The sequence below is a fragment of the Trachinotus anak genome, unplaced genomic scaffold (genome assembly GCF_046630095.1).
Source record: "Trachinotus anak isolate AG129_WGS33_773 ecotype Australia unplaced genomic scaffold, CSIRO_AGI_Tana_v1 ptg000018l, whole genome shotgun sequence".
Taxonomy (NCBI): domain Eukaryota; kingdom Metazoa; phylum Chordata; class Actinopteri; order Carangiformes; family Carangidae; genus Trachinotus; species Trachinotus anak.
In genome coordinates, this window is record NW_027273869.1 from 11,974,615 (window position 1) to 12,000,137 (window position 25,523).

At 40.3% G+C, this 25,523-nt stretch overlaps 1 protein-coding gene across 19 annotated transcripts in view; it reads left to right on the plus strand.

The window, feature by feature from the left end:
• The window catches only part of cacna1c (calcium channel, voltage-dependent, L type, alpha 1C subunit), a 197,078-nt gene that overhangs the window by 91,249 nt on the left and 80,306 nt on the right, over window positions 1-25,523 (plus strand). The gene's annotated exons all lie outside the window — the stretch shown is intronic.

Below are 25,523 nucleotides of genomic sequence, written 5' to 3' on the forward strand. Positions count from 1 at the left end.
TGTTCCTTTGTCAGTCTCCGTAGGCACATTTAGAGTATGTTTTGAAAATGTATTGCTCCTCAAACTGCATGTGGGCCTTCATTGTAACAACTATATGTAGCCTAACAAAACAGGAATGTATGTAAGGGCTGCATCTTTGGGTCTTTATGAAAAAGGTCGGTGTAAAGTTGGGCCGTTGTTAAATTCTCAGTTTTCTTCAATGCAAGTAGTCGTGATATATGTTCTCTTTTGTACTCACTAAATTTCCCCCTCTTTTCCCTCTCCTAAATTATTAATCACGAGTCAGAATAGCGTGTGAACAGGAAATTCAGCATGGTCAGATATGGCTGCCAGCTCCTGTGTGCTCCTCTGAGGGGGACACTGGGTAGAGGGGCTAGGAACGTCTCTTTCTCTGTGTGTACTTGTTCCAGTGTGTGAATGTATGTGTGGGACAGGGTGACGCATCATGCGGCAGTAGTCTGAATATTTTAGCAGGAAACATTAGTGACGCTTTTCCCTCTCTCTTTCATCATTCTCTCCCTTCGTGCTTTCCTTTCTCAACATTTTCCTCTGCCTCTTTCTCTCATTCTTGCTCAGTGTGATGAGAAAAAAGGAGAACAGTGGTAACACTCTTCGCTTTGAGTACAAACACATGGTTTCCCAATAGCCCGTAGATGCAAATGAGCTCAGGAGGAGGAAAGCTGGGCAATACAGGACAAACGCACACAAAAACATACACACTTAGAGTTTTTTTTTTTTAGAGTGCAACCCTTAAAATGTCCCCCTTCCCACCCGTTTCAACTCTGGTTCTCACCCTGTGGTTCCTTCAGGGGAAGACATTCTGCAGAGCACCGTTTATGCGATTTCCTGACATCACGTGCATCTTCAGTGTAATTCTTTCACAGTGCATGTGCATGTGTATATGTCTTTATACCGGCAGAATCCCTGTAGTATACACTATACTCACTGGAGTTTTTGCGTTTTTACTGAGTGTGCAGCATAACAGTCTGCAGCATCCCTTTGTGTCAGAGCCTCTTGTAGACCTGATAAATCAGGTTTCATTCTTTCTGTGGTGTGTGTGTATGTGTGTGTGTGTGTGTGTGTGTGTGTGTGTGTGTGTGTGTGTGTGTGTGTTTATAAGAGATAGAGAGAGAGAGAGAGAGAGAGTCTCTGTGTATGAGACTTGCCAATAGAGTCTCTCTTTAATTCAATTGCTTATCACTTGAAGAAGGGAAGACAGCTCAAGGTTTAAACAATACGCACACATCCACCCACACACACACACACACACACACACACACACACACACACTCTAAAGTCCCACTGGACTCTCACTCACTCTCTTGGCTGACCATACTGCAAACTTGGCTCATCCATACTCTCCATACTCTCATATAAAAAACCACACACATATAGGCATGTACGATGCCAAGAACACCATAAACGCAGATATGTACATATCCATGTGCGCTTCATTTCTTGTAGCTCTTATTTTTTTCTCTTTTCTAAATATTTTTCTTCATTTCTTTCTTTTAGTTTTTCTTTCACTCAACTTTCTGTTTTAATTTCTTTGTGTGTCTACCAGTACCAGTTTCTTTTTTCTCATTTAACACTTAAAAGTCAAATATATAAAAGCAATATATATCTTTGTTTAGTTAGTGTGAGCAATAATAGCCATCATTGCTACCATAGATATCCATTGTTGTCCAAAAAGTTTTAAAACACTTCATTGAGCCACACATTTGTAACAGCAGACATTATTAACTTTGAACATGGGTACTGTAGTTTATTTCAAATCAGTCTTCAGCTTTTTCAGTTGAATTATATAATTGTGACTAATTTTTTTAATAGATTTTGTCTTCAGTAGAAACCAGTGGGACTAGGGCTGAGTGCCATAGTCAGGGTATGGAAGTTGAAAAATATTTCAGTGAGAGATGGACGAACACATTGTTGGTTTTAGTCTTTTCATAGGATTTGTTGACAGTAAGAAAAACACCACTGTCATCTTTCAAATTACTCAAAAACAAAATACATCAGTATCAAGAAATCTAATAATTAAGACATCAAACTGGAACCAGAGATTGAGTCTGAAGTAATCTCTGGGAGGTGCAGTGCAAAAACATCACACAACCACAAACATCATCATTCATGTGCATTTGTCATTTACACAGACATTTGCATGAACAATGGGCTGTGAGGAGCCACAGAGCTGTCAGAGCAGGAAGAGGGAGGAGAACAGTGTGTTTCAGTCACAGTTTCAAGTTAGTGTCTGTTGCATTTTCATATGTTTGCAATATGGTTTTCATAAAATATCTACACATACACACGAATATGCACACACTGTACCACAATGTCGCTAAATTTACAAACTTGTTGCCTTGGAAACACTGAGGTAGGCTCTCTGCCAGCTAGCTAACACAATGGAATTATAGACACGTGTGTGTATCAGTGCATGTGTGTGTGTGTTGGACACAGCAGTGGAATTGTGGGTATGTTCTCTCCACGTGCTGTGTTGCCTCTTTGTTGTCTCACTGCCAAGATACTGATAGCTTCAAGATGTAAAAGAGAGAGAGACTAAAAGGAGAACACAGCAAGGGGGAAAAAAATGACACAAAGTGGACAAAATGTGAAATAAAATGAGGCAGAGACATCTTGCTACTGCTTGCTTCACTGAAACCAAGCCCCGAGAATTCACTGGAGACTCACAAATCACCAGCACTGGTTTTAAAAGGCAAAGTCAACCTTCTCCAAGGAGACTATTTAAAATGAGCTAGAATGAGCTCAGTGCCATTACATGACTTTATTGCACGAGCAACATGTTCTTGTGATTTGTGTCTGTCTGTAAGAAGCTGTTGAGAAAATGCACCCTGACATGAGTGGAGACTTACACAATTTCAACAGAAGTCACTGGGATCTTTATCCTAAATATTAGATAACATAATGATAGATTATCTTGGATTGGATTATATTACAGACTAGATGCCAAAAAAGCGTGGACACTCACATCACACATCCATTTATCAATGATCTGCATATTTGATGGAGGCCAGTCAAGTTCTTCCACTCTAAACTTAGAGAACTATTTCTTCATTGACTTTGTGCATGGGGGGCAATATTAAGTTGAAAACAGAAAATCATTGCCATGAAGTTGGAAGCAGTTGGATCAAAATCCCCCTTCACTGGAACTAAGGGGCTGAGCATGAAATACAGCCCCAGAGCATAAGAACACAAAAGTACATACAGGTTCCATATACTTCTTGCCATATAGTGTATGAAGCGTACCACAGTTGGACCTTCTACACTTCCCAGGATTTGACTTTTTTGCTATACAGAGATGAAATCTGATTTTTTTTTACTCTGATCTCCTGCTTCAACGAGCCAAAACCTGCTAAAAATATGAAAATATATATTTAAAAAAAGTGGCAAGATCATGCAGCTAATCCTGCTAAGCTTTGAACAACAGCCCAGAATGTACTGTGTGTCCCCACCCACAGGGGGAGAGGGAAATAGAGAGAGAGCATGTTCGTGAGTGTGCGGGCATTTGTGTGTCCCACAGGTCTTGCTAGCCATTGTTAGCCCAGGCTGCTAGTCTGAAACAGGCCCCAGTCCCGTTGCTCACATTGTGGATGTGAATCCATATGTGTGAGCATATTTACTGGATGTATGGGTGTGTATGTGTGTTTATGTTTGTGCATTTATGGCTCTGTGTGTTTTTGGGAGTCTTAAGGCAGATGACACAACATGAGTCTTCAAATACACCAATCCCAAATCACCTTTACAGCAGGGAGCAGAAGACTTAACGATCTTCAGTGTGTGTGCTTGTGTGTGTCATCAATGACTCATCAATGCAGTAGTATACAGCTCAGTCAGAGGAAAGATTTGTGTGTGTGTGTTTTAGCAATTATGTGAACATTGGGGGAAACACTCATTTGTGTCTGTGCACATGCTAATACATAGTTTCAGGGTACACACAACTCTATACATTTTAGTGTGATCAATCTGGTGGTGAAATGAGTAGTTGATTAATAGATAAGTTGATTTGTTTTTTGTTTACTTGTCTAGGACTTTTATTTATATCACTGTAAATCAAATATATATTAAAAAAGAACAATTTCAAGATGCCTTCTTGAGCTCTGTGAAATTGTGATTGGCCTTTTTCTCTATTTTTGGATTTTTTACAGATAAAACGATTTAATCAATGAATAAATATTGATAATGAAAACAGCTACATTATTTGCAGTACAGTGCTCACTGTTAAATGAAACTTTCCACAGGAAATAGACTGCTCCTGCAAAAGGGCTGTCAGGCTAAGCACTAAAATGGTTTTCATTCTGGGAACAACACTGAATTTTATGGAGGTAAGTCAAGGTGATAGCAGCCAGACTGTTAAAGAAGCAGACTGGATCGGGTGCCCAGACCAGCAGGAAAAAACCCAGGCAGGGAAACTGAATGAGCAACACTCTCTGATGGCTCTGTAACTGTGGTCGAGTGGCCCTCGAGCAAGGCACTTAACCTCAGCTGCTTCAGTCAAGCTGCTCAGGGGCCAACAACAGAGGACTGCGGTTACACTGGGCAGCTCCCAGGGGTGAGTGTGTAACATCATGACTATAAAGCAGAGGGGTTGCTGCAAAGGATGTTTCTGCTTTTCTGACATTCTGCTCAGATTTCTGGATTCAATGCCAGTGTCAATATTTTAGGAGCAAACATTTCAAGCAAATCTTCATTCAAAGAGTTAGCTTCAGGCTAAAGAATCTATAAATTTAGCTGTCACAGACATCCCATTTTACTGCTGGCTTACTTGCAGTAACACCCCTCCCCTCTTCCTCCTTTTCTCTAAATCTCCTCTCTTCTTATACTCTTGCTCTTTTAGATTTAGAGCTGTGATGATGGTGGTGGTGATACTGTGCACGTGTTTGGGTTCCTTGCTCTAAGTGTGTACACCTGGCTGTGTATGTGTGTCTTGTGTGTTTGTGTGTAGGTATGTTAGGGATTACATGAAACCCTATAAATCCATTTGTTGAATGCTTATTAACCCTGGTGCCCTTTACTGTGCTTTTAGTGTATCAGCTTAGTACCATGAAATCTCCTTTTAGCTCCATGCAGGCTCACACACACACACACACACACACACACACACACACACACACACAAGAGGTGGCCACATGATAACAGAGCACTGCTGAGGGGTTTGTGTTTGAAAGGAGGGAGGCGGAAAAAAGTCTTTTTGCCATGCAGGTGCTCTCTGTTATTGTATCTAAGGCTACGTACCACACACACACCCAAGCATATAAACCTCCCCTCTCATACAACTTCACAAGCGCCTACTCTTCCGTCCTCCACCTCTGTTCACAACCCTTTGTCCTCCCTTTATTTGTAAAGGCTCCTACCTTCCACTTGCCTGTATCCTCTCCTTCCCTCTCCTGCCCCATCAGCCATCTTGGCTCCAGGCGACCAGCAGAGACTGTGCCCCTTGGGTCAGTTTCCTGCCAGCTGCAGGGAGATTGATGAATCAGAGGTTCGATGGCAGCTTCAGCGGGATCTCTGAGGGGGCCAGCGTGGGGGACAGGCTCCATCGAACACCAAGCAAGCAGAACTAATGGGCATGCTCTGGAGGAAAAGAGTGAACAAAGGAGGGAAAGGTGTGCATTTATACATGTTTGGTAGATGGGCCGATAGACAAAGTGAAACATCAGAAAAATGAGGCACAGAAACAGATAGAGATTTGCAAAAGGTAAATATGCAAATTGGTGAAGGAAAGGCTGAATGCACAAACATCAGAGAGGGAAAGGTTTGTAGGAAGGCGGTCAGAGTGATAAATAAATAGCTGTAGCATGGAATACAGTACAAGGACAGGCAGACCGACAGATGGATGAAAAAAAATACTGCAGCCAAGTGGGATAAGAAAAAGATTTATGAGGAAGGTGTTGTATTAAGCACAGTTAGAGGGACAGTGTCAGACAGACAGAAAGAGGTAATGATTGAAACCCCTATTCTGAACACTGATGACTCTGAGTGCTTTTTAAGCATATGGCATTCTAATATGTATAATAAATTTATGCCTAATTACAAATACTAATGCTAAATTTAGATGGATGTTTATGGCAGATGCTAATATTTAAGGAGAGTTAATGTATTTTGCAAATGTGTGAAGCAGTCTCATGGTATTGGAGGGAGTCATAGACCCTCTCACCCTTCTGCCTGGACTTCCCTTGTTACTTTCTGTCCTCTCTCATCTCCTTCCATATGTCCTCCATTCATTTTAAACCACCTCTCACTGTGTGTTAATGCTCTTTGTTCCTTTCTCTCCACTGTTCTGTCATTGGCTTGTCCTTACACAGGGACACAGACTGAAGGACAGCTGTGGGTGTGTTTGTGAATGTGTACTGTCTGTCCACATGTGTCCATGTGTGTCCATTGTCAGCAGCATATCCGCTATATATCCGCCATTGTATCCAGACAGGTACAGTTTGTCCTCTTGTGGGGGGTGTATTTCTTTGTCTGGTCATTCTTGTGACACCACCCTCCAGCACACCATTAGGAGTCTTCGCCCTACAGATGTGCTTCGTACAGAGGGAAGAGGTCCAGGTTGCCATGGTGACTAGCAGTGGTGAGGAAGGCTAACGTGTAATTGGTTAGGTTTACATGCACACCAACAGTCTAATCATACTGCCATTAAAGTAGTTATGCAAGTAGGGTGAAATCCATGTACAAACAAACTCTGATTATGTTAATTAGATTATGCTTGTTAAGGAGTAAGCTCAGTTGCAGTATGATATTGGAAATGCTATTTTAGTCATGGTATGGAAGGCAAGTTTTGTTTTCTAACCACCTTAATTCAACTATCACTTTGTAATAGTATTCATAGCATTTTGCAGTGTGGCAACTACATGACTACATAGAAAGTTAACACACTGGTAACACACTGCAGCAAGGCTTTAAAAGACCAGCTCAAAGCGCTTTGATTGCAGCTGCATGCAGAAATAGCTACAGCAGCAACGTGACAGAAAGATCAGTTTTGAGGTCTTTCTATTGTTACGTTAAAGGCCCATCTTCATCCATTAGTCACATACTGGTTTGTAGCATGGACACAGGAATATAACTCTAAAGTAACTACAAAAGATGCATGGACACATTTAATGGAGGTAATGCCATTATTATGCCTCAATGTCAGCAACAGCCATGGCCGTTTTCGGGTTGTCCGTCTGTCCATCTGCCCCAATCTCAGGAACATGAAATCTCAGGAATGCCTTAAGGGGATTTCTTCAAATGTCACTTGGACTAAAGGGTGAACTGATTGGAATTTGGTGCTCAAAGGTCACAGGTAAACATCACTCATGCAAATACACTTAATAGCTTTTATTAAATTCCTTCAAAGTCTTATGACAACTTGACCGATTGGCAGAGGCATACAGATACAAGGTGGTAATTCTCTTGCCATAATCAGATTATTTGTGCATGTAAACCTATTTCCAGCTGCTCTGCTAAATGCAGGTATGTCTAGCATACTGTGGGATTCAGTTGATACTGAATACATGTTTTTGGCCATTGCCAGGATTTGCTCTTTTTTCATCAGAGAAGCAGACATGAAGCTAGTGTTATCAGTGTTTGTCATCAGAGGCTCAGTCTGTTAATATGAACACTTGTTACTGTTATTTCCCTTAGAGATGGGCACTTGAACAATGGCAACAGAAACTGGAATAAGGAGGAAGCAGTATGCAATAGCTGGCCAAGGGGAGCTTTATCCCAGCAGTCCCAAACAGTGACTCATCATCACTGTGTCAAACTTGGGATCTCTTGCTATGTGAGTGCCAACAGCGTGAAACCTTCTTAAAGTTTTTCAAAATAATGTTGCACACTATTACAACACAGCGTTAAACAAACATGAAGGTACAACGACTTGCTGCTGTTTAATTTTGGCTGTCATGCTGATTTGTTGTGACTGCACATAGTTGCCTGTCAAGATAAAGTCCTCTCTAGCTTGCACCACACAGTTTTAAAGGTGTTGTGTTAAATAACTGCGTTAGATTCCAATTTGTGAACATGAGTATTGAGCAGAGAAACAACATTGCATAAATGTGAGGATTGTTTGTTTGGGGAAAAGAAGAAGATCCATATTGTGTTGTTATTCAGAATCATAATTTTTCATGCAGGCAGCAAAGAAGAAGCAGAGAAACGCGTGATAATGATAGAGGAATGGATTGCGAGAGCTGGTCAACAAGCCAAACTCAGTGGGGGTTCACATCACAACACTGAGTGGAAAGTTAATGAGAGGCCAACTCATGCACACACACACACACACACACACACACACACATACATACACACTGATAGACAGGCGCACACAAGGGGACCAGACCTGAGCCAATCTGAATGATTCAATCAAAAACATTGGCTTGCAAATACAGCTTTTAACGAGTCATTACTGCCGGCATATAATACACACACACAAACACACACACACACACACACACACACAAACACACACAGATAATGTTAATGCACAAAAGAATACCCTAAGGAATCACCTGCAGAGAGTTTGCAAAGAAAGTTATATTAGAGACTACTAAAACAAAGAAACAAAAAGGATGTGAGTGAGTTAAGGAGGCAGAAATGTGTGTGTGTATGTGTTTGTGTGTGTGTGTGTGTGTGTGTGTGTGTGTGTGTGTGTGTGTGTGTGTGTGTGTGTGTGTGCGTGCGTGCGCAAAGACAAGCAGACAACAGACAAAAACATACAGACTGAGAGGGAGGGTGAAAGAGAGAAATGAGAGTCCTTGTATCCAGACTATCTGTGTGATATACTGATGGACGTACAGTCTGTGCCTGTGTTTTTGTATGTGTCTGACAGTCCAATATCCATTATCATTCATGGTTCATCACACACTCCCACTGACACACACACAAACACAAACACACGTACTCACTCACACATACACACATGCAGCTGGGACACCAGTGTGTAATAAGTGACAGCAAGGGTAAAATGACAGCAAGGAGACAGTGAAGGAACACATGAGAAACTAGACTAATTTTATTACCCCTTTTCCCCTTCATCTCTCTACCTCTCTTCCTTATCTCTTTCGATGTCTCTTCATCACTCCCTCAGCAGGGCTTCCTTACTTTATTTAGACCGCCGGGCTGTAGGCAGCATCGCGTGTCACATTAAAGCTAATTCTAGCAAACTAGAAAGGGATCATCACTACATGAGAGCCTACGTGTCATTCCTCAGGAACTCAAGGAGGAACTGCAGATGTGTGGGATAATTTACACGGAATTTTTACATGGGATTGTGTAAAATAGATTGGTTGTATGTTTTCATAGGCAACGTTTTCTCTCCTGGCCTGCATTTTCCCCAATTTCCACACTTTCATATTGTTTTTTTCTACCCCTTTTTGACTCTGTTCTCTTACTCTCCTATTACTGTACCAAATATCAATTAAATTGCTCAAGCAATTGATTCAGCGTACAGCATGTTTTTGTCACACTCCGTGTCTGTCATTAAATTAAGGCAAGTACAGATAATACAAACCATACAAGAGGGGTGTTCACTGAAATGCAGAAACAATAATTATTCGTTATTACAAATCATTACTTGTGTTACCTTATTCATTCCTTCCTTTTGTCATCCCCTCATCTGACTTTCATTGCTTCTTTTCCCCTTTCATTCTTTGTCTTTCCTTTGTCTCACAAAGCAGTTGTTTGAGCTTTGAAGTTCACTTACAGACAAATTGAAGGAAAAACAAACATAAAGCGTCTCAGTAAGGTGTTGGGCCACCACGTGCTGCCGGGCAGCTTCAGTTCTTCTTGGCATTGATCCTACAAGTCTCTACTGGAGGTATGAACACCATTCTTCCAAAAGATATATCCTCCTTTGGTGTTTAGATGGTGGTGATGGAGGGCACTGTTTAACTCATTGGTCCAAAATCTCCCATAGGCGTTCAACTGAGTTGAGATCTGGTGACTTTGAAGGTCATAACATGTGATTCATACCATTTTCAGTGACCTCTTGTGTCTTACTGATGGGGGCATTATCATCTTGTTTCTCCACTCATTTTTCCAGTTTTTCCTCTAATCTGTCGCCTGTCTGTTTATATAAGTGGTACACACAGGGATACAGCTAGGAATTATGAGCCCTACACATATCTCCTGTGGTGGGGATGGGTGTGTTGTGATAGAGTTACATGGCAGTCACACTCACAATTTCACCTCTACTTCACTACCAGGTACAATTTTGACTCAGTCTACTCAGAGCAGCAGAAGTATTTTTATTTTATTTTTTAAGATATATTTTTTGGGGCATCTTTTTGCCTTTATTTGACAGGACAGTAGAGAGTAACAGGAAAGGGGTAGAGAGGGGGAATGACACGCAGGAAAGAGTTGGGCCGGTTGGGAGTCTGATGCTAAGAGCATCAGCTCATGTGGTACGCGCCCTAACCAAGGGCCGCCCAAGTATTTTTATTTTTAAGGGGCTGTCCCTCAGCTAACCCCTCCAGTGAGACACCCCAGGGTGCAGCACAGTGTCTGGAGTAGTGGTCCAAGTGCATTAAAAGACAAGTCAGTTCAGAGTTACCTAACTAAGGACTTTTAAGTTAGAGTGAGGATAAAGTGATGAGTGTGGTAAAAAGGTGGAAGCACACACACGCCATATATGCACACACAGGTATACAACACAAGCATAAGCACTGCATTATTATGTTGTGATATACAAACAAAGACATGCACATAGAAATGTTGGAATTCTTCCAAGCATCTATTGACTTACACATACATAAAAAAATCAGTACTCAGGCTTTCAAAAACATGCACACACACACACACACACACACACACACACACACACACACACACACTTACACACACACACACACACACACACACACACATACACACACACACACACACACACACACACACACACCCTGTCCTGCTGTAGCACTAGCTGAATCAGTAAAAGCATACACACCAGCTGAAGGTTTTTTTTTTTTACAAAGTTCCCTGTCAGCACCAAACTCTCTCACTCGACGGCTCCATAGTCAAGAAAAAAAATCACATCAGAGCTGCATCAAACTGACCACCACAGGATGACAGTGTACCAACTCTTTTTGCTGAACTTACTGTTTTGACAAAGTTTTATAGATCACTACTAGTGACACTCAAATATGACAAATAGTTTCTTTTATATTAATTTTGTAAATAGCCCAAAATAATGTTATAATAGACATAATAGACAGAAATAAAAAGTTATCTTTTAGTTTCAACTGTCTGCTCAACATTTTTCTTTCTTCTTTTGTTTCCCATTATTAAATCGTTAAAGTTCCTTTTCTGTGTCACTTTACAGTTCTCTCCTTTTTTTTCTTTTTTCACTCCCCCTTTTCTCCCGTTTTCTGTTGCCTCCTCTGTCTTTGTCATACACACCACAGGTATCATGTACGGACACTCACATTAACACACACACACACAGCTGTATCTCCTAATTATGCTGTATTGACTGGTGAAAGTGGGAGTTGGATTTCTGTGTGGTTTGAGATAGTGAGGTATGTCTAGTTGTGCGCATGTGTCTATGTGTGTCTTTCATGTGGTTAATGATGGCTATGTCTGTACAGTATGTAACAGGGTCACAAGCCACATTCATTCTGTTCCCCACTGAGCTGAAAGGGAAAGTGTAGGTGGTGTGTGTGTGCTTTGTTTTGCCTTTGATCTGGGGAATACATACGGTGCACACAAAGAGCTCAAAACAGAACACATTGTCCCTTTTAGTCACTGTGGTCAGTGATTGGTTACAGGAGGGAGGAAGGAAGGAGAGAAGGAGAGATGGTGTACAGTATTGGTTGTACAGGACAGTGGAAAGTAGCTCAGGATTATGCAGTTATATTTGCATCTGTGCGGAAATGGCTTTGCTCTTGAGGATGCAGCATGCAGTACATTCTGCAGGGAACACAATAAACCCCTTGGTGTATACAGAGCAAAGCCTGGCAGACTCATACAGTAACACTGAGATGTGAAGCATACATAATGCACAAGGCAATAGATCCTATCACAAGTTATGTTTAGTAAGATATCATAACAGGATGATGCTGGTGTGCTGGAGGAATAAATCAGCATAACCAGTCGCAGCAGAAGCAGCATGAATGATCAGAGGAGAGCAAGAGAGCGAGCTTGTCAGATTATATAAACTGAGTCAGCTGATACCGATCAGATGATGGCGTGTGCAACTTCAGTGCTCTACCTGAACTAATGTGATGCTCCACAGGTCCACTTGGCTCTTCCTCCTGTTCAGTTTTCCTGCATCACCTCTCCACATCTCGTGATCGTATCATGACACTCTTTCGACCTCTCTGTGTGTCTCTGACATCGTTGATACATCCTTGTCTGTTTGAGACACTCAATTCCTTAATTATGGGGACCAGATGTCCTTATTTTAATGGACAGATCAAGAAAGGTATCATTGTTGTTATCAGTTAGGTTGCGCAAAAGAAAAAGCGTAAATAAATGCCCTTAGAATTTTAGTAACAGACAGAAAATTAATGAGAGCAATCTTGATGTTAGATTAAAATTTTAAGGTAAATATTAAGGTAAGATGACTAGTTTTGTGCTTTAGATCATTGTAAAATGAATACTTTTGATACAACAAGCATATTATTATAGTAGGGATAACAAGCTGTAAATTCCACAATAATAATGGATGATGCAGGGGACTAACCACGTGCACACATCATCACATACACAGACACTTTAGCTCTGTCAGAGTCTCTCATTCCTCGTCACACTCTTACCTGCATCTCTTTATTTCCACTTTCCTTTACCCTGCAGCTGTTCCTCAGACCTGCAGGCTTTCAGCCGTCTTTCCTCCTACTACTGTCAGTGTAACTGGTCCTCCATATCCATGCAAATATCACAAACGTTTAAAATGCAATTTGTATGGATCTCATTGAAAAGCTACTTGTTTTTTTCATTGGTTACACAGATAACACAAGTTCCAAACTGCTTAGCAAAACTTACTCCTTATACCTACTGGCACATTCATTTAGATCTCCTGCATAATAGGTGTGGCTACACTGTCCTTTTACTAGAAACGGATCCACCAAATCAAGAATTTTTAGTGGCCATGGTGCCTTTAAACATTTATGGATAATGAAAACAATTGTTGGTTGCAGCCCTATAGTCATACAGTATATGAGAAAACAAGCTAGAACAGAGGGAGAAAAAAGAAGGAGGGAAGGAAAACAGAGAAAGTGGGAGCTGAAGAAGAGGCAGTAACCAAATCCAGATGTTCCTATCAGTTTAATTTAAAAAGTGGTAGAGTTTAGTTTCACAGAGTCACAGAGAAGAGGTGATAGAAAGAGAGAAAAAGAGAATACAGAGGCTGAAAGGAGACAAGGTGAGGACAGATCTGACAAGGTTTCAACAGTGAAAGAAGAAACAGAAGAACAGAAATTTTCTTCTCATCCTTCCTGATTAATGACCCTGTTCGCAATTTTAATAGTCCTCCTCAGCTCTTTCTTTCTATCACTCCTGTCCTGCTCTTTCTCTTTTTGACCCGTCAGCTAAAATGTGCTTTAGTAAAATCAAATATGTTAAATACCAACAAAAGATGAGTTGGTAACCTTTCTTCTCTTTTCCCCCTACCCTTATCTTAATTACTTTCTTTTCCTATTAAAGTTTTTGCTTTCTTGAAGTTAAGTTTGTCTTTTTATAGCTCGTGGGTCGCTGTTTCAACAGTGCTACTATGGTAACAGCAGGGGAGTGGGTGTTAGCAGCTAATCCTATTTGGGTGTCATGGTGGCATTGCTATGGCACCCAGTAGGAGAGCTACACAAGCTTTCTTCTCTTTAATCATATTTCATCAGTAAGGACTTGGCAGGTCGGGAGGTAAGAGGCTAGGTTGTCACTCAGTTCACTTAATCTCATCCTAGTTCCTTATTGCAGAGTTCCTCTGTTTCAGCTGAGCAGTCTGAACACTCAAAGACACGGACTCTTAATTACCGGAGATTTCTAGTTGCCATAGTTTCCTGCTTTTTCCTTCTATTTTTATGTTTATAAACTACTTCAGAAAAACTTTTTGTACTGCGCATATATACATATTTATATATATATATATATATATATATATATATACACACTATGATGTCATTTCTCATTGCTTTAATCCCTAGTATTTTTTTTGTTTTAAAAATAATCAAAATGTTTATATATAGTTCAGTAAAATGATTAGTACTCTGAGGAAGAAAAAGCCGATGTGAAAGAGAAATTTACAGATAAGAAAATCTCACAGAACTACGATGTGACTAGATCAAAACGAATAGATAAATAATTACAACAAAACATGAGAAATTCTGAAAATGTAAATTCATATATATATTTACAACTGCACTTCTCAATGTTTTTATATTTCATATATTTTAATATTGGGGATAATGAACCCATGGGGAGTTATCACCTCACTGAGCCCAGTGGAGCTCTTTAGCATCCTTCAGCTCATTGCTTTGCTTTTACAACCTGTGACTTTGGTTCAGTCCCACTACTCTCATCCAACTTTACTTCCAGCAGCAGCAGCAGCAGCAGATAGCTGTTGTAAAATATCTGCGCAGCACCAAACAGCAGACTAAATTAGCGACAGTATAGTGGAGGTTTTAACAAATACAGAGCCTCGCATTTCCTTCAATAGTTGGTGAAGAGAGCTAAAAGGGGAGTGAATATTGGACCCTATATGAACACAAGGCTCCTGTTTGCTAACATGTTATTTAGGATAACTGTAAGGAACATTATGTTTGTGTAGCGTTTACATCTTGCCGTGCAATGGCCAAAAAAAAAATCCCCCCAAAAAATCAATGAATGCAATTTGTATTTACGATGCTGGAACACTTGCTGTTGTACACGTAAAGCACTAATGATAATCTGCAAAACAAGTGTTAAGACACAAATGTTTTTACCATATCTTTGTTATAAGAAGGGACAAAATAAAGTGTAATAAACTATATTTTAACGCTTTATTTTTCCAGGATTATGAGGCCTAAATTGTCCCCGGTACAAAGTTCAGTTTAGCTTACTTGAGCTTGCAGTGGAAACCTGTTTTAAAATAGATATAATGTGAATGCACATAATGACCCTGCAATGAAACCATGTGCTATTTACTGAGGGTAATTGTTATTGATTTCAGCTGCCATTAGAAATAATTGACATATCGGTTACAGTTCTCTTAAAGAAGTGGATTCACACCTCAATATTGTTTTCTTTTTTTTTCTCTGACACACACACACACACACACACACACACGCACACACACACACACACGCACACACACACACGCACACACACACACACACACAGATACACACATATGTCAGTGTTTTCCCATTGTATCTCTGTTTCTCCATTTTCACTGTGTTGTGCTCTGGTCTCGCTCCGCTGGACATTAACCAGGGGAGGAATGATGGAGCAATTCTCAACACACACGCAAACACACACTCATTCACAAATAGGGCTTTTCCAGGGCTCTGAGGGGAGATAGAGTTGTGTGTTTGGCTCTGATAGGAGCAATACAACCAATTCAACATGGAGAGAGAGCAAGAGAGAGAGAGAGAGACAGAGAGAGAGAGAGAGGATGACTTTTTTTTGTTGTCGTCCAGGAGAAACTTGCTCTCAACAAGATTTTGGATATTGAAAAAGCTGAAAAAAACAGAAGGACATGGAAGTAATTCTGTTTCACAAGTGAATCAATATCTCCTGGAGATTCTAGTGAAAATCAGTGGTACTGTATTTCTAATGGTTTACCCATGCCAAAGCTGCTATCAGATACTGGTCTAGACAGCAGAAAACAGGTACTGCTTAATACTGGAAGTACTGCAGGAAAAGCACAAAAATCTTTCAATAGCTTTATTATTTACCTTCCAAATGTGTAAACATCAGGTTGTATTTCAAAGTTCAACCCGTTTTAATCATTTTATCTGTTATTTGAAGCTTAAAATATCCCTATACTGTAATATTGAACTACATTTCCCACGCTTCCATGGCTCTTGGCCTATCCTGCATCATATCTGAGAAGACCATATGTCAACACAGTGGGATTGAGACACACGCACATCTGTGGACACACACACACACACACACACACACTCATGCAGTGTTTGATCTCAGCAGGTAAAGAGCTCGGAGGAAAAATCCAGTCCTCTCAAACACATTGTCACTGCATGTGTGTGTGGTTTGTGTCCTCATTTTGCTACTGGTTTAAATTGTGTTTAAGTAAACACAATTTCATGATGTCACTTCTACAGCAAAGATTTTGTATCATAGGAATGGCATTCAAATTTTAGTTTGCAAATGTCTGTGTTTATTCATGAGTGGCTTTGATATTCTGTGTGTTTATTTGTCCTTGAGGTTGCTTTCACATGTCCATGTGTGTTTCTGTGTCATCATGTGTGCACCGTAAAATACAATCAACAATCAAAATATGTAACAACCATCCTGGAGCTGAACCTTAGTCAACAGAGAAAAACAAAATACAGACTTGGTCTATTTTCTGGACTGATTGTACTTATGTTGGTGATTTTATTCTTATAAATAGTAGATAATCCAGGTCTGCTGCAAAACACTGTTGATGACCATCACAGCCTCATATCTTGTCATATGGGGAATCCAGGGAATGCCGTAATTGGAATTTCATTTGGTTAGCCGCTGGGTGTGAAGTCTCTGGGTGGTCATTCAACCAGAGACCTCTCCTCTTAGGGTACATTTAGGTTGCCTATCAGCAAATGAGTGATTACAGCCTTTTTTTGATTGGTTGATTCAGTGGATGCCACTAGTACAAAGAGACCAGTGCTGCTGTCTTCATTTATTTGTCTTGGTGATTCCTGTGTTACATTAGCCCACTCTTTCTGTAACTTCCTGTTAAGTAGACAGGATGCTTGATTGGGAGCACAGAGAGCAAAGGGAGAGACTTGGACAGGCAGGAGGAGAAAAACAAATGGACAAAAAAGGATAAGCAAGAGAAAGACACCAAAGAAGGAGGTGTATAAACGCAGAAAGGGGGAAGTAGGTGAATGAAAGAATGTGCTAACGAGCACAGCTTCACTCATTTGATTGGGTACACAGGAAAGAAGTAGGGTGCCAAAGAGATGAAGAGGAGGTGAACAGCTGAAATACACAGTAATGAAAATCATTATATAAATAAATAATTAGAATTACCTTTCACTAATTTCTGACTTCTGATATGTTTGTTCTGTGTGATTACAGAGTGACCATTTAAAGACACTGGGCTGCTGCCATCAGATCATAAGGGTTGTCAGTTTATGGACGAAATAGAAATATGAGTAAATTTAAATATGAATGAATAAGATATTCACAATGTTGATGTTCACAATGGTAATTTGATAAATTCAGTTTATCAGCTGTTGGTTCAAGTGCAGCTTTAATGGGAAGACATTTGTAAACAACTGCTGAAGAATCATGTTATTCTTAATGTATTTTAACAATATTCTGCTATATGCTCTTGTCATTATATAGCACCCTTCAGTCTCTCTCTTTTACTTATATGTCACAACAGCACGATCAACCCAAGAGGCATATTAGATGACTCACACGCACACACACACGCACATACACACATACGCTCTGTACCATGAGTCATGCAGTGAGTTACAGAGTATAGTAATCTGTCTTGTCCTCTCAGTTTAGCGAGCAGCTTCTCTGATCTTGATGCACCACAGTGATCTGTGTGTTTGTGTGTCACTTCACTTTGTCTTCATTTGTACCTTGGCTTGTGTGTGTGACTGCAAATCTGTGTATGTATGAGTGAGAGAGAGTGTGAGCATATAGAGGAATTCAAGTCCATCACAGTGGTGTGTGTGTGTGTGTGTGTGTGTGTGTTTGTGGGGTGGCCATGCTGCATCTGTCTCTCTGCCAGTGAGGCAGGAGGCAGCAGAAGTCGTGATAAGTCAGCACACACACACACCACCAACACCACAATGCAGAGCTGGAAAGGTAAAAAAGTGTAAGTGTGTGTGTGTGTGTGTGTGTGTGTGTGAGAGTTGTTAGCTGGGATGGAGGGATGAGTGAAAACTGATGAACAAAGTGATATTTCTCTACCTTTTCATTTTGGCTTCGTCATTTTCCTTCTCTCTATATACAGTACCTTGCTCTCTTTTTCTTCCTGCTTTCTTTCTCTCCCGCTCCTCTCTCAAGGGTACCAGCTATCTTCCCCTCAGACACCAAGTAGCATATACACATCTTCACACATTTATGCACACACTCCTTAACACACACACACACACACACACTCACTGGCTGTCTATATGAGATGATTTATGCTCCTGTGTTCTTTTATTTTTAGACCAATTACTCTATTTCTCTTTCTCTCTCTATCGTTCTTGCTCTCTCTTTAAATTCCCTTCTCTCTCTATTGTGCCATCTTTCTCCAAATATTGTCTCCTGTTTTCTACACCTCAGTCTGTATTTGCAGACAATTTTAAATGTTTGTTTTACCATCAGTCTGGGTGTCCTCCTATAATCCACGCAGGTCAGGTTGACTCTGACTTGGCTCTGTGGATGTAAGACTGGATTTGTTTGTATGTTAGGGCCTATTATGGACTGGACATGACCTGTCCAGGGTATTTCCCAGCCTTCCTCCAACTGCATCTTGAGAAAGGCTGCAGGCCTTGTACCCTAGGACAGGAGAAGCAGATTAAGAAAGTGAATGAATCAGAAAAATCAAAGTTTGATGGTAGCCCAGAGACTCTTCAGCAGGGATGGTGCTTGTCGACAGGGAGGTTGAACCTGGACGTTCGACAGATGACAAGTTTCTTTGTTTATGTATGTGTGAGAAAGTGAGAGAAATTGACAAAGGAAGAAATAAATAGCATGTGACATTTTCTGATTAAGATGAGGACAAACTCAGATAGCATGTGACAGTTTATCTGTGCTGAGAGTCCCAGCAGAGTGCTGTAAGTCCTGTCCCCAGTTAGCCTTCTCTTTTGCGTTTTCTCTGTCTTTGGGCCTCATATCAAACCAATCTCAAAGAAGAGGTCAGCTAATCAAACATTTTCTCTTGCTTTCTTTCACGTTAAGTCACAACTTCCCCTAAAAGTTGCTGTTGAAAAAAAAACAAAAAAAACATAAAGGCTTCAGCGGACGGCAATTTTTTCTGTGCCAGCGTGAGAGGAAATAGTATGTAATCTGTCTGTATTTGTAAAAACAGACACACTGAAGTCATCACCAAGACTGCAGTTGATAATATACGGTCACAGACGGACTGTGGGACAAGGCTTTTGTCACATGCACACAAATACACTCCACATGAACCTTTCTTTCTCTCTTTCTTTCTTTCTTTCTTTCTTTCTTTCTTTCTTTCTTTCTTTCTTTCTTTCTGTGTTCATCTGGTAACTACAGCGCTTGTTGCCTGGAAACAGGAGTTTTTGTCTTTCTGTAAACTTTGATTTTCAGATCGCTGGAGGAAACAAACGGGCCGACAGAAGAAGGGAAAAATGGATTTAATAAGGCCATGGACACATTAATGCAGAAAATCCTCAAAACATCTTTCACTTTTAGCACTTTTAGAATATTTTCAGTCTAAACTATCAAAAGTTCATCGGCCACATTACGTAAGTAAGCCGTTAGCCATTACAACATATGGATGTGTTGAGTGGAGTGTTGGTTATGGGTTTGTGTGTGCACATGAATCCCAGTCTACTGTTTTCAGTGATCTGGCTTCCTTCCAAGGGTCAGAGGTTACTCATGTCCTCTCTCTCTCCCTCTTACACACACACACACACACACACATACACACACACACACACAGTGTAATCTCTAATCAAACATAATCCTTGTCCACAGGCCCATAGATTGGAGCTTAGGTCTGTTAATGAGACTCGTGTTGAACATGGCATGTCAATAGCAATGCAGTTGGAAGAGGCTCTCAAGTGAAAGACAGGCTTGGGTCAAAGTGGAAATCCTGGAGAATGTCATTGTTATTTTTGTGGTAAGGGCTTCTAGTGGTGGGTTTTTTTGTTCTTGTTGTTTTGTGGTAGAACCTTGGTTTGAACTTCCAGGCCAAGTAGAGATATTGTTTGACCCTTTTATTATCCACAACTCTGTCCGTGTTTTTTCCTGTGTATTTGGAATTTATTTATGGTGTGAGACCTGGTTCACCATGCAGCGAGTGAGTGGAGAGAGAAGAAAATGTTTCCATTTTCTCCTGACAGAGCACAGGGTACCTGAAAAAGATGATTGACAGTATATTAGCCTTTACAACCCAAGGTACTATCAGAGTTCAACATTTTCAGTAGAGCCTCAACAGTAAGTCATGTTAAGAGAAGAGTGTAGCTCACTCATTTTGCCCACCCACATTAGAGAGTTTGGTGCACTTTCTAATCTCTAGACTGCTGCCTCCCTACTGAGCCTCCTCTCTCCTCTCCTCTCATCTCCTCTCCTCACTATAAAAGTGGTACCTGTGTGTTCTTGGCGCAGGGTAGCGGATGGATGGAGAGTTTTTCAGGTGGAAAGTCCATCTCTTTATGGCTGTTAACTGTGAAAAACTCTTCACTGAACAAAATGAGTCTTAAGTAGCGAGACAGTGACCTAAGAGCAGCTGTTTTTCACTGTCATGGGTTTCACATCAAAAGATGATATGACATTATTAATCTACAGCTCTTCTTTTGAGTGATGTCAGCTTTGATTACAAGTATCTATCTCCAGTTTATCCCCATTCTGTATCCAGTAATACCAATTTTTGCTCACTGACCCAAAACTTAACCCAAGATTCAGATTCCATCAAAAATTCTACTAAACACTCATTGTAGAAAAATAATAACGGCACATTCAAATTTCATGTTAGACTAAGTTCAATACTATCAACTGGTGGCAAGTGGTATATATATATATAAGCACGTGACATGGACCACTGGAGCAAGCACAAGCACACCGACACGCACATAATTTCACACATATACCAGAGCACACACTGTTGTACACACACAAACATGACATTGTTATACACATGTGCACACATAGACACACAATAGGAAATCTAGATGCTGACAGAAGAGTAGTAATTAGGACTATGTACTGTGGATATTCTTGGTACAATACTGATCAGTGTCATCTGTGTGTGTGTCTGTGTGTGTGTGTGTGTGTGTGTGTGTGTGTGTGTGTGTGTGCGTGCGTGCCTGCGTGTGTGTGTGAGAGAGAGAGAGAGAGAGAGTCTGCTGCTGCCACTGCTGCTGCAGCCCACAGTTTCCATGGTAACGTCAGAACCCATCTTGGTCTCTATGGTAACTTCTGGTTGGCACCCACAGAAAGAGAGAGAGGTGAAGGGAAGACGGAGAGAGGAGGTGAAGACATAGAAGTGAGGGATGAGAGAGAAAGAGTTTTAGTGAAGTCCTTTAAATTCAAGTTGTCCATGCAGAGATCCTGTCGTCCTTTTTTCTCAGTCTCTAGTTTTCTTGAGTCGAGTTAGAGAAGAGGTAGTTACTGGTTCAAATCCAAAGTGCTGGGGAGATAAGGAGGAGAGTGTGACGGAGTGTTGAACATATGATTTGCGTATGATTGTTAACTTCTTTTTTCCAAACAAGTTTTGGTATTTTATAGTCTGTTTTAGTTTGTTGAAAATCTGTACTATTGTGTGACTGCCTGTATTTTTTGCCCCTGTCTGACATCTTTTCTTTTCATCTGAGTTCCCAGATCGAGAAAGTATCTTGTTAAGTCATTGGAATAATCACAAAAAGTTCTAAAACTAATCTGTAATAAGCCAGACATTTCCTGTGTGCTCTTTCTCCATTTGTCTCAGTTACGGTACTTCATTTGTCTTTTCTTAACCAAACTTGCATCATTAGCCTGCACATAGGGAGCACACTCGCAACGTGCTCAAGTCCAGACTCTTGTGCTGAAATTCATGGTGGCTGTTGTTCCCTTTGAATAAATCATAACTGGATGTTGCCAGGATGTTACTGTATAGTTATACAGAAATAAGCCTTTCTAAGCAGATTCATGCTAAGATTTTGGAATTTAATGTGAAAGTTAAATATATAATTAAATTGCAACCCGCATGAAAATGTTTGCCTTCAGGTGTTAAATCATTCTCTTATCCTATATTTTTGTACACCTTTTCCTTACTGCAAATATATGTTGAATGTTGAATAGATGTTGAATAAGCAAGAAGTTTTGAAATAAAAATGTTATCTTGTTAGTTCTCCTGCTGTTTTGTGTTTTCATGGTTCAGTTGTTGGTGCAGTCTGTTCAAGATTTTTTTTCTGCTCTTCTTGAACTACTGAAAACTGCATGATGTTGTGTGTCTGTGGGAACTTTCAAAAACAGCTTAATGGCTAATCCTATTTTGCAGCTCACACACACACACGCACACATATATGCACAGAAGGTCATGGCGAATGGAAACATTGTCCGCTGTATGGTAGAATGTCGATACTATAATCTGATTGGCCCAGTTGATGGATAGGCGGTTTGGTTGACCTATCACAGATAACTGAATTATTGCTCCCACATACTCACCTTTCTGTCATTCTGTCTGCCTTCCCCTCTCTCTCACTCTGTCTCTTTAGTCTGCCTCTCTCTCTCTCTCTCTCTGTCATCCATCCCTCTCTTCTCTCTCAGGCTCTCATCTTTTCCTCTCTCATTTCTTCCCAGTCACTAACCAGATTATTCACTCCCCTTATGGATTTTGCCCTTTATGGGTCTGTATGAACGGAAGGCAAGGAGGCAGAGACGTGTATCTGTATGTGTTTATGAGTGTCAGGCTGAGCTGTTCCTACCAGATGTTTTTCTCTGTTTTATTCTTCAGAGCGCCACACTGTCTGCCTGTCACCAGCAGATACACAGCCTGGGCTTGTGTGTCTCTGTGTGTGCGTTGAGAGGGCGAGAGCGACGGAGAGCTTTTGTGTGTTTGAGAGGGAGGATATGTGCGTATGTGTGAGATTAATTACTTCCACATAGACTACTAATACTAACCGTGTGTTGGAGGGTCTGCAGTATGGATGATAAATAGAAAAACAAGCTATTCTTGAGGCTCTGAAACTGATACACACACACACACACACACACACACACACACACACACAGAGAGAACAGGTGTTTAATGTGAAAATCTCTAAGCTGGATACTTTTGTGCCTATAAAGAGCACTGGATGGACTAAAATGAGAGGAAGTTAGAGAGACAGAGAGAGGTGACAAAACAAGTTCAGAACAGCTTTCTGAGCAGCTCATTTAGGTGCAGACTCTCTGGCCTGAAAATCAACTTGCTTTTCAAGTTGCCTGTCTCTCAAACTGCGTAAATCTTTTATATTATAATTCATGTCATACCCTCCACCATGAAACTACTTCCAAATCACAGTTTGTATGATAATCAGATCATTAAGAACAAAAAATCTAGCAGTTGTAATCATAGGTCAGCTGTGATTCATAAGTCATTTTTGATGTAGTGCATGCTGACAGTTATGCGTATATACCACTCTGAAAATCCAACCCAAATAAACACCTCTCTAACCCTTTGAGGAAAATAGGTTTACAGTACGAATGGAAGAGTGGAACCACAGCAGTCGTCTCAAAACTGTGGTTACATGAACGACTGATTCCCATGGCCCAGGATATGTGTGTCTGTGTGCACTATGTAACTGGCCTGATGGTAGTTTGACATAGTCTTTCTCCATGCTGAGAAAGTTGTTTGTTTAGCCTGACTCGCTTTAGTCTCACATCAGCTTAACAGCAAATCTTAACGCAGCCACTGTATACATGAGCCTATCCAACACTAACAAGGGCTTTTAATGTTAACAGTGCTTTTTCAAGGTGAGGTGTTAAAAACAGTAGAACATTTTAGTAGAACACTTTCAGAGACATTTAACTCTGTGTTAAATATTCAGCATTTTAAAAATAAGAAATATTTGTATGTTTTAAATTTACAAAAATATATCCCGTAGGTACTGTATGAGAAAACAGTGTGAGGAGAAAGTAGATTTTATAGCTCTGGGCTTTCTTTATTTTTGGGTACTCTCTAATAATAATAATAATAATAATAATTCTATTGTATTTTTTTATTAAATCATATGTAATTTTAATTCAAATTCTTCATGATATTACTGTTGCCATTAATACCTGCCCCTTCAGCAAATTACCTCCTCCCTTATTTTAGCTTACTAGCTTTCCCTTGCAAGGACAACAATAATGCCAAACAAGCTAAACAATAAAAGGTAACTCAGACTTAGCCAACTAGCTGCTGCTGTACATGTAAGTTTTGTAGTAGTTTTGATGTCAGGTGAACAATGATAATAATCAAAGGTAACTAGTTATCTCGCTTTTATATACTTTTTATTTATTAATGTGAATGTAACATAAACAGGCAAGTGCGTTGATATTCTCCTTTACAGTACTTACAGGATAATGCACAAGTAAATTTGCCTGAATAAGGACATTAAGACATTAAGATGCCTATTACCTAAATTGAATCTGCTATGATAGCATCATTCTTTGCTAACACTGTTAGCCAGTTAAGCAATTTGATAAACTTGGACACATACATAAGCCCCAGATTCAGGTTTAACTAATTCTTCCCAAGGGCCAGAGCCTGGAGAGACCTGACCGGCCTTCTGTCCCAAACCTCTGGCCCTCTGTAAACTTGAGTGTGTGTCCGTGGGAAAACAGTCTAAACGGGAGGTGGAGCAGGGACTGAGATGGATGGACAGATGGATGGATGGAGCTAAATATATTTTTATATGAAAAAAATTATGTACCTCAGACTGATGGAGAAAGATGACATGGAATATTTCAAAATATTTTCTGTTTTGTTTACTCAGGAGCTCAGTAGTTTTGCACTGTTGCCTTCATCTCATGTCAGTTATAAAGTTTGAGTTATAAAATTTGAGAGCAGATATGACAGATGATTAGGTGGGTGATGAATTCTTTGGAAGTTTACGACGTTCAGAAAGTTATATAAGCCCTTGCTCTCTCTCAAGGCCATTTCAGGACATTTCCCAGGACCCCCTCAGGCAGGGGTCATCACTATGACAACAATCTCTGAGGAACTCTGTAGTAGAAGTTTTGCGTGTGTGTATGTGCATGTCTGGGTATATGCCCACACACATGCATTCCTCTCCTCAGACAGTAACCTCTCAGAACAGGAAGAGAGCTGCTTTGATTAAATAATCAAAATGCTTTGATTGTGTACACGATTACAACTTAGACAAATGCCTGTCCACACATAAATAATCAAACACACACACACACACACACATGCATACAGACACACACACACACACACACACACACACATCTTGTTCAAGCTGATAAACTCTGAGAAGTAGAGGAGTAAGCGGTCTGCACTGTTAGTACTCACATACAAGGTCTTTATTGTTGATGTGGGCATAAATAAATGTTATGATGATTGTGAATGAAAGTGTGTAAATGTTAATGTGTTGTTATGTCCAGTTGCTAACTAACCTATCAAAGAATTTTGAATGGATGTTTTCTCATTTGATTGGTGTGTCCTGATATATCATATCCTGTAATAGTATTTACTCACATGCAAAACTTACTCAGCTGTAACCTTGACCACA